This window comes from Bos taurus, chromosome 29 (assembly GCF_002263795.3).
Source record: "Bos taurus isolate L1 Dominette 01449 registration number 42190680 breed Hereford chromosome 29, ARS-UCD2.0, whole genome shotgun sequence".
Lineage (NCBI taxonomy): Eukaryota > Metazoa > Chordata > Mammalia > Artiodactyla > Bovidae > Bos > Bos taurus.
Genome location: NC_037356.1, coordinates 10,842,797 through 10,857,942, shown reverse-complemented (window position 1 = coordinate 10,857,942; position 15,146 = coordinate 10,842,797). Strand labels below are relative to the sequence as shown.

Genomic DNA, 15,146 nt, shown 5'->3' with positions numbered 1-15,146 from the left:
GCTGTTAGGAAATGGTACATAGTTATAAGATGGATTCCAACTAACTCACAGAATAACTTTACCGTGGGATGCTGTGTTTACAGTCATTCATTTATCCATTCATTTCCTTACCAAGTACTTATCAACTAACTTCTCGCTGTCGGTGTTAGAAAATGAGGGATTTATTTATTTGTTCATTCAACTTATATTCATTGAGTACCTCATTTTCCCCTTTGCTTTCATGAAATGGAGAAGTTCAGTAGAAATTATATGCAGCTAAAAATACCCTAAAAATAAAATATGATGGATGTCATTTTGAGAGAAGTGAGAAAAGCTTTAACAAAACTAGGACACATCCTTCCTCTTTGAAATTAATAGTAGCTCTCTTTACTAAAAAATTCAACATAAAGATTACATAAACCATTTATTCCATAAACATATATTGAGCATTTAGTATGCTGCAAGCACCATACTACTACCTAAGTGTTAAAAATGATAAGCCCCAGTCTCTGACACCTTGTGGTATTTACAGCCTTGTGACAATTCAGCTTAATATGGTAGAAAGAAATTCACAACTCCATGGGAGCAGACAGATGACGTGCTGGCCAGGAATATTTTCCATGAGAGATGACACAAGAGTCCTGAGGATAAGGAGGGATTAGCCATGCTATTAAGATTGATTTGATCTCCCCACTTAGAACCCATACCATTGTAAGGCTCTGGGTAAGCATAGAAGATGATAAACATTTAATTTACTTACAAAATAAACTAACAATATTCTTCCTGGGCAGGGAAGTAGAATGTTTATATGCAATCATTAAATAGCAGTACAAGATGCTAGATGATTCGAAGTCAACAGCAGGTATAAAGTGACTTGAGAGCTCTCAATTGCCAGCCTGCATGCAAGGCACACATTTCAAACTGTTCAAAACTTTAGGATTATTCACTTGAAGGTAAGCAACTGTAGACACGGGCTTCCCAGGTTGCTCAGAGGTAAATAATCTGCCTGCTAATGGAGGAGACACAGGTTTGATGCCTGGGTCAGGAAGATCTCCTGGAGAAAGAAATGGCAGCCCACTCTAGTATTCTTGACTGGGAAATCCCATGAACATAACAGCCTGGCAGGCTATTGTAATTCATGGGGTCACAAAAGAGTCGGACCTGACTTAGCAATTAAACAACTACGCACCTGTAGACACAGCATGTGAACCATTTCAGTAATATCTTCTGAATGGCATATGGGAACACCTTAATAAGTTCACTACAGCTTAACAAGAATTAGATTAAAGGAGTGGAACTGAATCTGTGACTGCTAATAAACGATCTTCAGAACCATCATCTGTGAGGCACAACATCAAATTCTTAACATTAATACTCTGAGACTGACAACTAATTTTGGCAAATCTTCTTTCCCAGACAGGAAGTAATCTTGATATGTACCTAGTTTAAAAAAAAAAAAAAAAAAGCTGAGCCTCTGTAAATCTATTTCAATCCATTCATTATCTCTTCATTTGCTCAAATTTGGTTGTATTGAAACTGAAGTTGCTGAACAGTTCTCCTAAACTGTTCCAGACAGAAATGACGTGAAATAAAATGTCATCAATTAAATGCAAAGAGGACGCATGAACCAACAACTGCAAAAGAAACATTAAGGTTTGCCAGATAGAGCTCTTCTCTACTGATGTATATAAAAAAGGCTTCCATACCGATGCCAGTTGCTCATTCAAAATTCAGAACACCTAGCTGTGCTAGAGGAAAATAAAACAGCTAAGGTTGCCCTTTTGGGTCATAAAATTTAAGAATTATCTTCCATATGAGTGGAATGAAAAATATGCACCTTGATTTGGCTAAGCCTAAAAATCAGCTAAACCTACAAACATGGTCATGCAAGCAAACGTTTAGACTATGGTTTTGTTCATAGAAAGTTGGTTTATCTGAAATCAACTTTTTAAGCCATTTTTCTTTGCTTCCTTAGAACTCAATAAGGCTACCACCTAGACCATCTTTACACAGAAATGAAGCTTTTCATCTGTCAAGGATATTACTGCATCCAGAAATCCCTGTAACAGAAGTAGCAGAGCTTTGACACATGCAAATTTTTGTTGAGTTTCTTGGCTTAACATTAAAAGTATAAATATCTGATAATGGAACTATACATGAAACTGATTTAACTGGAAGTAGGAAGGTATGATGGGCTTCCTTTATAGGTCAGTTGGTAAAGTATCCACCTGCAATGCGGGAAACCTGGGTTCAATTCCTGGGTTGGGAAGATCCCCTGGAGAATGAAAGGCTACCCACTTCAGTATTCTGGCCTGGAGAATTCCATGGACTCTATAGTCCATGGGGACACAAAGAGTCAGACACGACTGAGTGACTTGAAAAAAAAAAAAAAAAAGAAGGTATGATAACACAGCCTTGGAATTCTTAATGGGAAATTTTAAAAAAATTAAAGAATAACCAGAAATGTCTTCATTTAGCTTAACTGTATACCCTCACTTCCACCTATCCCAAGAGTATAAAATCCATTGCATTTCCAGGCTAGGGGCTACCTACAAGAGGTTAGAAATCACAGGAGGTAAGGGACAATTATCTGAAAGTCACTCAACTCTACTTCTGTCCTTACTGTCTGAAATCCTTCCCTGTCTTCAGGGCACAGAGACAATTTTCTTTACTTGACACATATTTGCTGAGTTCATGTACCATACATCTCAGCCCTTCAAGATTCAGTGTAGGTAACACATATTCATTTTGATCATACAAATGACTTTCAGGGACAAGTACCAGTTCTGCCCTCTGCTCTTGGCAGGATCCCAGAAATACCTTGGTTGAATGCTTTGGAAGCATGGTCAGTCCCTAGGAAATGCTTAGGGAGAGACAAAGAAAAGAGAGTCTTTCCCTGGGCTTGCGAACAGAAACCTGGGCTTAAATCCCAGGGCCACCACTACATACTTTGTGACTCTGGATAAGGCACAGTGTCACTTAGGAAGTATAAATATGAAAGAGACTAAAAGAATCCCCAGTCCATTTCCAACAAGTTATTTGATCACCTGAATTATATCTTGGAAAAAATCTCCAGCCAGATACTTGAATATTTGTAGTGAAAAAAATTTAAACTCAATATGCTTCAGTTTCCTCCTCTATAAATTATCAACTTCATACAGCTGCTATATTGAGAAATAAAAGATAACTCATTTCAGAATTCTGTCCACATAATGATGATGACTATTATTTTGAAATATGAATGAGATCAAGGTTAAAGTTTCTTTCTAAATAGTCAGATAAAACCATTACAAAGAGTAAGCCCTGCACAGAGCAAGCAAATACACAGTCCCAATTTCCAGCCTCTTAAACCCTCTGACCATCTTCATCTGAGAACTTTATTGGAATTCAACTTAGTACTTTAACAGAAGAACAAGGTACAGTTTGCATAGCCCTGGTTTCCTATTTCTCTACAGTTTTTTTTTTTTTTTTTTTTTTTCGTTGCAAACTTTTCAAGATAAAGACTCAAAACCCCAGAGAATGCCTGGGGTTTTGGAGAATGCCTGATCTCCCTTCAGCCAAAACAGGCATCCAGTTACTACAATAAATGAGATCATAGCTTCCCTAGTCATACTGCTGTAGATAAGAACCTGTCAGCATTTTCATTATAAAACCTTTTTCTTCCCTCTGGCTTGAGAGACCAACCATAGCAATTTGCTGAGGAAATAGCTCCAGCAAAGGGCAATGCACAAAGCTCAAGCACAGGGAGAAAATGTTTTCATTTTACAGAACTCAAGGAAGGTTTATTTGGGAATTAGGCAGGCTGCAGAGTTCCAAGGAGCATTTCCTCCTGATGGTCATTTGGTCTTTTAAAGAAAGAAAATAAGGTTTACTGGTATGTAAAGCAAAACTTTCTTAGGCAATAACTGTTAGGAACAGGGTTATCTACTTAATACCTTCAAGCACCAATATCTCAGGGAGCAACAGCTTTGATAGCACACACACATTATCCAATCTGTGCTCACATGGAAGGGACTTTGGGGGTTGGGAACAGTCTCTCACAGACTCTCTGGGGTAAAAACACGGAAGGAAGGTTATGCCAGAACTACTTCTCACAGGAGAAAATGGATTATGCATGTTATAATACACTGGAGATAATAAATAAAATCTTCTTAGAAAAAAATGACGGCACAGTGGACACTCGGTAAGTGTGGGTTGATTATAGCTCATATCTCTTCTGGTTACACAGTAAGTATTTCTTTCCTTTTCTTGAATCCTAGATGTAAAAGTGAAAAAGCCCCTTTCTAGGCTCTTTCACACTATGTTCATATGAACAAAAGTGAGATGGGAAGGGATGGCATCTTCCCAGGGAAAGGAACAAAACTAATATCTGAAACTGAAATATGTTGTTGTTCAGCTGTTAAGTCATGTTCAACTCTTTGCTCCTCTGTCCTCCACTATCTCCCGGAGTTTGCTCAAACTCATGTCCATTGAGTCAGTCGGTGATGCTATGTAACCATCTCATCCTCTGCTGCCTGCTTCTCCTTTTGTCTTCAATCCTTCCCATGAACAGGGTCTTTTCGAATGAGCCAGCTCTTCACATCAGGTGGTCAAAGTATTGGAGTTTCAGCTTCAGCATCAGCCCTTTCCGTTAATATTCAGAGTTATTTCCTTTAGGATTGATGGGTTGATCTCCTTGCTGTTCAAAGGGACTCTCAAGAGTCTTCTCCAGCACCACAATTTAGAGCATCAATTCTTTGCAGCTCCGCCTTCTTTATGGTCTGACTCTCACAGCTGTACATGACTACCAGAAAAACCATAGTTTTGACTAAATAGACCTTTGTCGGCAAAGCACACATCTATTCAATGGCTACAATGTGCCAGGCATATTAATTGCTTTCTCATTTGACTGGTATAATGAACCCATTAAATAGACCATCTCCATTGCATAGATGAGGAAATGAAAGCTCAGAGAACTGAAAGAGTTTCCCTAGCATCACAAAGCTAACGGTCCAATCACAGGACACCTTCAAATACCAATCTCTACACTCAGGATGTGTTTCCTATTTCTGTTTGCCTCCCCAAGGGCACACTCAGGTTTAACTCACCCAGATTTAGCTTATCTCTCTGCTTTACCCAGATGACAGGATAGGCATTACTTTGCCCACAAAAGTCCGTCTAGTCAAAGTATGGTTTTCATGTACAGATGAAATTATGTATGGTAATCATGTATAGATGTGAGAGTTGGACCATAAAGAAAGCTGAGTGCAGAAGAGTTGATGCTTTTGAACTGTGGTGTTGGAGAAGACTCTTGAGAGTCCCTTTGTCTGCAAGGAGATCCAACCAGTCCATCCTAAAGAAAATCAGCCCTGAATATTCATTGGAAGGACTGATGCTAAAGCTGCAACTCCAAAACTTTGGCCACCTGATTTGAAGAACTGACTCATTGGAAAAGGCCCTGATGCTGGGAAAGACTGAAGGTGGGAGGGGAAGGGGATGACACAGGATGAGATGGTTGGATGGCATCACCGACTCGATGGACATGAGTTTGAGTAAGCTCCGGGAGTTGGTGATGGACAAGGAAGCCTGGCTTGCTATAGTCCGTGGGGTTGCAAAGAGTCAGACACGATTGAGCGACTGAGCTGAACTGAGAATAGGATCTAGTCTAACGCGCTTCCCCTCCTCCTCTTCCTTTCTCCCTTCTTCCACCCAGGGAGAAGGTACACCTTCAATGTCACATCATTATCTTCTGCTGTTATGTTCTTTCAACACTCCCAAAGAAGTGCTAGATCACAGATATCAGTAGTAGACGTGAGTTCAAAGCCAAACTCTTTTCTTTCTGACCTAGTTCAAGGTCTTGAAAAGACCAGATTAATTTGTTATCTCCAACAAAGTCTTTTCTAATATCCTAAAGGTAATCATTGATTCGCTGGTCCTCTCAGACAACCCTGTTGTCTGGAGTAGGGTTTCCTGTTGAGGTATAAAACTACTTTTAAAATATAAATGATTTTATGGATCCTCACTTGATATTAGTTGTACATATGAAGAGATGATATCACACATGGATTAATGGTTTTCTTCATAGAGCTATTTTGAGTAGCATGTGAGTTTACTTATGTGAGGTCCTTAGAACAGAACCTTGTGCATGAACATTCAATAACATTTAACCCAACCTTCTGTGTTTATTGGGCTTCCCAGTGGCTTTTTCTGTGGCTTTCCCTTGTTTTTTGTGTGCATATTTCTTAGTGCTGGTTCAGTAGTTAAACTGAAAGCATCTCAAGGCAGCAACTATATCTTACTGTGTTTGAGTAACCATGAGGTACCCACCAGAATGCTAAATATAATAGGGAGGAGAGAAGTAGTTACTGATTCTGGACAAATGTATCTACCTGTCCTCAAAAATGGAAATTTTTGCAAAACATAAAGAGAACAGTTGGAGACACAATTCCAAGGGGAAAATCAAAGTCTTCTAATCTTAGACAGTAAACCAATATACATGCTAGTAGCTACCAACCATATTATTTGAAAGCTTATGGAAGTGATATCATGAACCTCCATTTACTGCTATCATTATTTGAGATGTAATGCAGTGATATTAACTCCTGGTTGGTTTGGTCTATGCTGTGGATATTAAGGCATTCAGAGTACATCGGACAGCATATTAGAGATTGTGACTATTCTTAGCATGCTCGCTCATCAGATAAAATGTTTTAAATCACCTCAGAAACTTGGATAAAATTTTAATAAAGATAAGGAATATCATCAAAAATAACATATTTTATGTTAGGAGTTACACACACATACACAAAAATGATGCTTAAAAATATTATGCTACTTATGAGGTTTCTAGAAGCTATAATTTAGGGCAATGTTCTTACTTCATTTGACCCACTCATTTAAATTTTCATAGGAAAAATGATTACTGAGTATTTAATCATCACTGCAATGTACAGTGTGTCCATAAGGCTAAAAAGAACATTCATATAGGTAAATAAAGATAGAAATATAGATGGAAAAATTATAAAAGGAGCATTGAATGATTTCTACTGTACTACATCTAGAGTTAAAATCTGTGATTTATATTGAAATAAATCCATGACCTTCTGAGAAAAAAGGCTTAAATGCAACAACATCCTCTTGGCATATTATATTTATAATCTATTAGTTCCTCCATAACTTACTAAACAAGAATGGCTTACTAGTGATGACATATCTAGGCATCTCACCCTAGACAGCAGGTATATCAGTCAGAGTTCTCAGAGAGAGAGAAAGAGGTTGCCTATAGGGAATCAGCTAACTTCATTATGGAGGCTGAGAGGTCCCGAGACGTGCAGTCGGCAAGCTGGAGACCAAGGAGAGCCGACATGTAGTGCTGGTCCAAGTCTGAAGCCCTGAGAACCGATGGTGAGGAGAGTCAGTGGTGCAAGTTCTAACCTAGAAGCCAGCAGACCTGAGACTCAAGAACTGAAATTTCATTTTGAGACCCAAGGTCAGAACAGACTGATATCCCAGGTCAAAGCAGTCAAGCAAAAGAAGTTTCTTCTTGCTTAGCCCTTTTGTTCTATTCAGATGTTCAACTGACTGGATGAGACCCACTCACCCACTTTAAGAAGCCCAATCTGCTTCATTCAGTCTAAAGATTCAAATGTTAATCTCATCCAGAAACACCCTCACAGAAACACCCAGAATAACTGGCCAAACACCTGGGCAGTTCATACTGGCCCACTCAAGTTCATACATAAAATTAACCATCATACCGGGGTAACACGTTGAGTAATGCCTAGTCTATGTTTCAGGGAACAAAAGTTCTAGGAAGTCTGAAAGCACAACAGGTTCTCAGAGGCAAACTGCTAAAGAAAAATGAGAAATGAAATAACAAAAAACACACCACTTATTTTTCAACAAACTCATTCAGCAAATCTTTACAGGGACCCACAGAATTCTCCCAATCATTCAACACATACATATTGGCTGCTTTGTATGGAACAGGCACAGGTCTATTTACTGGATCTTTTAGGTAGTATACTAAATAAATAAATAAATAAATGGCCCCTTACCCAAGGAGCTCATGGTTCAGATAGACAAATAGGATAGGTAAACTGAATTTGCAACTGAACGTTAAAGTTAAGATTCAAGTATTAAGTACTGAAGGCTGAAGGAATCCAGTGGTAATTTAATCCAGAAGGGACTGGAGATGGTTTTACCGTATGGACTTTGGAACTTTACTTGAATATCCCTAAGTGAGTAAAAGGTAAAAGGCTTCATAACAAATATAAAGAATAAGTCTGAGATTTTGCAAGATCTTCTAAATTCTAATATTCAACATTCCTTTTTGTGAACATATTTTAGTGACTGCATAACTTTAATCCTCTTTGCCTTTTGTTATTTAGAGTTTCTTTCCCCAAATGACTACTAAAAAATAAAATTTGAAAAGGACCTTGAACTGGCAAGTATACTTTGTCAAATAGGACACAAAGCCTATACAACCTGCTTCTTTGGGACATGCAGGACCTCTTTCATTCATTAGCTCATTTTTCATTTTCTCTTTCTGGGTCAGATTTAATCTAGGTTTTTGTGGGGGTTTTTTTCTTGGTGTGAATTATATAAACTTCTTGATTCTGCCTTTTGTGGCATTAAAACACTTAACAATGTGTTTGGTAGTTTTAAAGTACTCCTCATGTGCTCTTAAGTGAATTTCAAAGTGCTTGATTGAAGAACACTGTTCAGTTGACTATTAACAGTCTCCAAATTTTTCACCAGTCTGCAAAGTAGCCTTAATGAAACAGGAGACAAAAATATGCACTGAATATTTATCACATTTGAGGCACTGTGCTAAATGTTTTCATGTGTGATATATCACGTAAACCTTAAGGCAGTCCTGTAAACAAGCTGTTATTTTTTCCTGCTTTTTACAGATAAAACCTGTCAATTTCTCTTCTCTCACTTTCATTCTCAGAACTTCTAGTTTGTAGTTGGAGGTCATGGCATATAAACATAACACTGAGTTAGAAATTAGGAGACCCGGTTTCTAGCTGTGGCTCTGGGACACAGTGTGTGATCTTTAGAAAGTCACCTCCTGAATGCGTCAGTAACCTTATGTGGGAAATGAGAACATGAAAACTATAGGATATGGTATATTAGATCACACTCTTCTCAAAAAAAAAAAAAAAAAGCATTTACTATAAGGCTGAATCTTCTTACAGATGTGCTTTGCATTCAAACTCAGAGTTATGCCCAGGAGAGAAGGTATAAATTAAAATTTTTGCAAATTGACTCCTAACATATAGGTCCAAAGAGGAAGTTGCCATTTGAAAGAACCCCATAGTTAATTCTGGAAATGAGTGTATGCTCTAGACATGAACTATTTGGGCTCAAATTTTAGATCTGTTATTTGAAAGCCATGTGACTTCAGGCAAGTTACTTAAACTCTATATGCCTCAGTTTCCCCATGTCTAATATGGAGACAACTCTTATAACCCATTTCTGAAGATTATAATGAGAATTAAATGAGTTGACCTTTGCAAAGCATATGTAACAGGATCTGAAACATCTGCTGAGACAGGGATGAATGCCTTAACTGTGTAAATAGCTATTAACTTGATGTACCCATTTTGACCACTTGGATTTTTGGCATTTCAGAAATTTTTAAACTGGAATACACCAATATAGTCTTGGGAACTCACACCCCATTAACTCAAAGTCTGATAGAGTTTCAACTTTATTCAGAGGGAAACAAATTGATTACTTCTTATAAATCAACAAGGTAGAGCTATTTAAAGCTGGGGAATGTTATAACATATAATGTAACTTGCCATCACTAAAATGAATGTAGCAGTATCAATCACCAAGAGTCATAAAAGATTTAAAATATATCTCAGTAATTCTACTTATTCTAGACTATACAAAGGAAATAATTTCAAATAAGAAAAAGATTTATTCCTCAAGATATGCTTTTGATAGTAGAAAATTGGTGGGGACGGGGGGCAATTTTATCTTTTGGGCTTCCCAGGCGGCATAGTGGTTAAAGAATCTGCCTGCCAATGCAGGAGATGCAAGAGACCCGGGTTCGATCCCTGGGTCAAGAAGATCCCCTGGAGTAGGAAATGGCAACGCACTCCAGTATTCATGCCTAGAAAATTCCATGGACAGAGGAGCCTAATAGGCTATAGTTAATGGGTTGCAATAAGTTGGACACCTGAGTGACTGAGCCTACAGCACAATATTATCTTTGGGCTGAAGATTCAAAAATAAGAATGTTAATCTGTTATATAGCTATTAAAATATATAAAATCACTCAGTTGTATCCAACTCTTTGTGACCCCATGGCCTATACAGTCCATGGAATTCTCTAGGCCAGAATACTGGAGTGGGTAGCCTTTCCCTTCTCCAGGGATCTTCACAACCCAGGGACAGAACCCAGGTCTCCCGCATTGCAGGCGGATTCTTTATCAGCTGAGCCACAAGGGAGGCCCATTAAAATATATACACAAATTCTAATATTCATTTAAAACATTCAGAAGTAAACACTATGATACAACTAAATTTTTTAAATGAAGATATATGTGGACCACCACCAACAAAATAGTACCAGGAAACTAGAAAAATATACATTAAAATATTAGTAGGTTTGATCTCCAGTTGTCTGAGACAATAGGGCTTTCTAAAATTTGTTTTCCTTCTGATTTTATGGTTTTTAAATTGATTTTAATGAACACAAATTATAAAATAAAAACAAAGAATATACCAACATAGACACTGGTAATATTCATATAAATAAAAACTGTTCTACAAACGACCAATATACACAGTGATATAGTGATTAATGCATCCTCTGGGACCACCCCTCTTTGTAACAAAATTTGCTGTTTTAAATAAACAAATGAGCAAATAAAACCACTTTACCACCACAGAAACTTGAAACTGAGGTTTGGAGAGGCTTGGAAACGCCTACAGGCTGGTGGGAACTGTCCACCAGAGAGGTGCTGACAGACTACAACCTTGGGAGCTTGTAAAATCACCCTCTGGACGTTGAGAGGCCACAGACCAGTTCCCTTTCCTCTTTCTCCTCTTTCTGATGTCTTTCTCCCTTTTCATCATCTTGTACTTTTCTTCCTTCCTCTCTGTCTCCTACTTTCTCTGTCTGGTAACTATGGAGATTGGGGTGGGGGCAAAAAATGACCCTTGGAAAGGATAGTATCCTACTATCTAGGAGAGTATCTAACCTTTGTAGATGTTTAATCATGCTGGATTATGTTTTTTCTTTCCTTTTACTTCTCTAGTAAAAATTTCTTCCTTCTTTTGATTCACTCCTCTTTTTCTCTATTTTCTTTCATTTAAATCTCTCTTTCTTAGTCTCATTGTTCTTTCTTTGGGGAGAGTCACCGTTTAGACAAGAAAGAGGTTGATTTCTACCAGATGATTCCTTTCCTTTGAGAGGTCAAGCATTTTTTGTAATGTCTACACATACACTAGAAGAAAAAAAAAAAAGCAGGTTGCAGGACTCTATAACTTTTCCAAGAACTTCTCTCTATCATAATCTATCAAACAGGAAATTAAAGGCACTGAATGTGCCTTGGGGTCTTAATGGTTTGATTCTATTGAGTTGTTATATTAACAAATGACTATTTATGGGGAAGAGAGAGGTTCCTTAAGGTATGAGGCATATATCAATAAAATCTTACTTTGAGTTTAAAAGAAAGCAAGGAATAATTGCAGAGAATATAAGACTTTACAAAGCACTTTTATTAAGAAATAATAAATACTAGAGAAATATTAGGGAGTATGAAGATATTAGGAAATATCAGCAAAACTGACATCTTATCTTTTTATGTCTTGCCTGGGAAATGGCGAGAAAAAGGAAAAGAAGGAAAAGGGGCACGTGGGGCTGTGGATCCTTGCAATGTAGTCAAGGAAAGAGAGGAAAACTATAGTCTGCTGTGAAATTACATTCAGAACTTTGATCTTTGCAGAGGGAGAAAACAGAGTTACATAAAGACAAAGCTAACGCTCATTTTCAGATAATGACACAGAAACTATTATGAGCAGAAAAAAGCCTTTCAGAAGCCCTTCTTTTCCATGCAAAGTCCATTCTCATAGGCAGCATTATATGGTTATACCATATGGACTGCAGCAAAAAGAGAACTGATGCAATATGAAAACTTTTTTGAACAACTGTGTTTATCTTGTTGTTGTTTTTCAGTCACTCAGTCGTGTCAGACTCTTTGTGATCCCATGGACCACAACACACCAGGCTTCCGTGACCTTCACCATCTCCTGGAGTTCGCTCAACCTCATGTTCATTAATTTATCTTATGAGACCTTAAGATCAGGTGGGACTGTGGTTTCTGTATTTTAGGGAAGGAAGTAGAATCCCTTCTCTCAATAGATGTGTAATTCCTGGAGAGAAGAATGGCATCATACTTATACTTGTATCTCCAATGTCTATCACAGAGACTGGGATAGAGCCTAGCCCAGAAAGACACTTCACATTTATGTTCATAAGTAATACAGTCAGTTAACTAAACTGAATGGTGACCAGGATGCAGCAAGGGTAGGGCTCTGGAGATTGCTAAGTGACAAAATAATATTATTTGGGGGTTTTGCCTTGAAAGCTCAAATAACTCAGCACCCTTCAAGCCATTACTCCATTTGGGATAATAAGAATAGTTTAAGTACTTTTGAAACAGTCTGGCTTATACGCAAACAAGGTTTTAGACTTTGCCATACTAACTGTTTTCCAGGAAACAAAATAAATATCCATCCTAATAAACTTATTTTCAAACTTCCTAGATAATATTGAAATGAATGCACTTTCAGAGCCTCCATACTGACATACCTCCATGAGTTTTTAATTTTTTTCAACAGCCATTTAAATCCCACTTTCATTGATAAAGATTCAACTAAAATCATCATTTTATTTGTTTCCTTAAATAATGAATATAGTTAGTAGAGTTTGACTTTGAGATCATGGGGACAAAGCTGTTTATTGTCACAACCATCTTACTGGTTGCTTGGTAAGTATTTATCTTATCGATAAATACTTGTTAGTTGAATGGAACAATGGTATCAGTTTTTCATTCATTTTTATAAACACTTTTTGTTTTATGCATGCTTTACCAATATATAAACTGCTCTTACATTTTATATAAACACTTAGCAAAGAGGAAATAACTTCAGAGAAGTAATAATCGAGCTCATAGCAAAATGAACAATTTATCGAAAGAAATACCCTAAGAGTAAAAGAGGTAAAGAGGATCTTCTTATAATTGATGTACCCACTCCCTACAGTGAAGTTATGAAAATAACCAAGGCCATATAAAAGTATCAATCATTTGATGAATGCATATTTACTAAACATTGGATGTATCTCATTTAAACTGCATTCTTTCAATGAGATAGAAACATGCAATGTGGTAGTTATTACTGTGGCCATTTTATCTGTGAAAAAAACTAAGATTTAGAAAAATCATGTATTTAGTAAATGATACATCTAGTTTTGAAATCCAGCCTATAGGATATGCCACTTTCCCACATTTTGTTCTGTTATTATGTGTCAAATAGTGTTGAAGAACTTCACTGGAGAAAGGCTAGAATAGAAAGCTCCATTATTTCCATATCTAAGATTCCAAGGTGGGGACCTTATATCAGCCAGTAAATAATTAACCAACTGTTAAGTAAGGTTATAATATAATCATCAATCCCATTATACAAGGCTTTTAAGAATTATCTTATTCAAACATACTCAGCAAAATAAAATGGAATAGACCCTCTAAAAGTATTAATTTATTTTCAGAGGCTTGGTTTTTTTTTCCAAAGAACATTATCTGCCAACCCACATGATTTAGGTATTTCACTCTACTGACACGGTTTTCTCAGAAATTTGACTTTGTTAAACTGAAACACCAAATGGAATAGAACTTAAAGGAAGTTAAACTAATGTAATTCCCCAGCATTAAAGAAAAAGTGTTTGTAATTATACCAGTTCCCTGCAATACGATCTGAAAATCAGGGAAAACTTAACAACATAAAAGAGACTTCTTTTGAATGTCCTGGGTTCAATGCATATTCAACAACATTCTGCACACCAATAGCTTATCTTATTTGATTATTAGCTTGTATTTAATTGCCCCTGGCAAATAATTCACCTTTGTAACTAATCATTTTGCACTGCAAAGCAATTCTCATATATTTATTGGAGTGGATTTTAAACAGTAGCCATCGCTAAGAGGCTACTGGAAATATAATTAGAAGAGTGAGTAGCTAGATGCATGCGGGAAGCGTTGCAAGTTGTGTGAGGAAAGGAGCTAAAAAGTTAGTTACTGGTGCTGTTCAATTACATACATCTTCCGGACAGCGATGAACATGCAAACCTTCAACAACCCTCAGACCTTTTCAGGGATTTTAAAAGGAGCATGAGGCTACTGTTTAGTATGATCAATATTTCTGGAACTAACTCTAAGGTATAGACTATCAGATTAAGTAAAAAAAAAAATAAAAATAAAACATATATCTCTGACAGTAACTTTATTATTAAATGATTAAATGAAAAACATCATAGGAGAATGTTAGGGCTGTAGAGGATTATCTCATCCATATCTTTCATTTTATAGAAGAAAACCCAGGGTCAGAGAAAGGAGATTCTCTAGGCACAGCCAGTATAAGACTTATGATTTTGACTCCGAATTTTTCCACTAAACCTACGCCTCCTCTGAGCATCATCCATGAAGTTGACTGTGTATGTTCCAGTAACCCCACTGCCTAAGGTGCTTGTCAGCATCCTGTGTAGTCAGTCATGTTATCCTTCAGAACAGAAGAGATCGTGTGGCTTTTAATCACTTATAAAAGTGAATTTTCAGCTATTTCATGTGATGTTCTTTCTCCCTCTCTTCCCCTCTCTCCTTAGAGAATCACCATAGTAGCCACAAAAGTGTTTTTACACAAACAGGCAAGACACCCCCATCCCTCACCACCACAGTTTTTCACAATGAGAAAAAAGTGAAGGTATGTCCCTAAGAATAAGAGGACAGGAACTCGGACCATTAGGGGGCTGAGACTGCTCAAATTCCTGGCTCTGTAAGTCTTTCTCAGGGAGTGCCAGCTCCCAGAGTCTACCAAAAAAAGTTTCAGACGCTGAGCAACGAATGGTAACCTGCTTCGGAAACCTTCAAACCTCATTTCCTTGGGAACAC

The 15,146-nt window shown here is 37.3% G+C and overlaps 1 protein-coding gene across 7 annotated transcripts in view; it reads right to left on the bottom strand.

Moving 5' to 3' along the window:
* DLG2 (discs large MAGUK scaffold protein 2) overlaps window positions 1-15,146 on the bottom strand; it is a 2,323,126-nt gene that overhangs the window by 1,397,869 nt on the left and 910,111 nt on the right. The gene's annotated exons all lie outside the window — the stretch shown is intronic.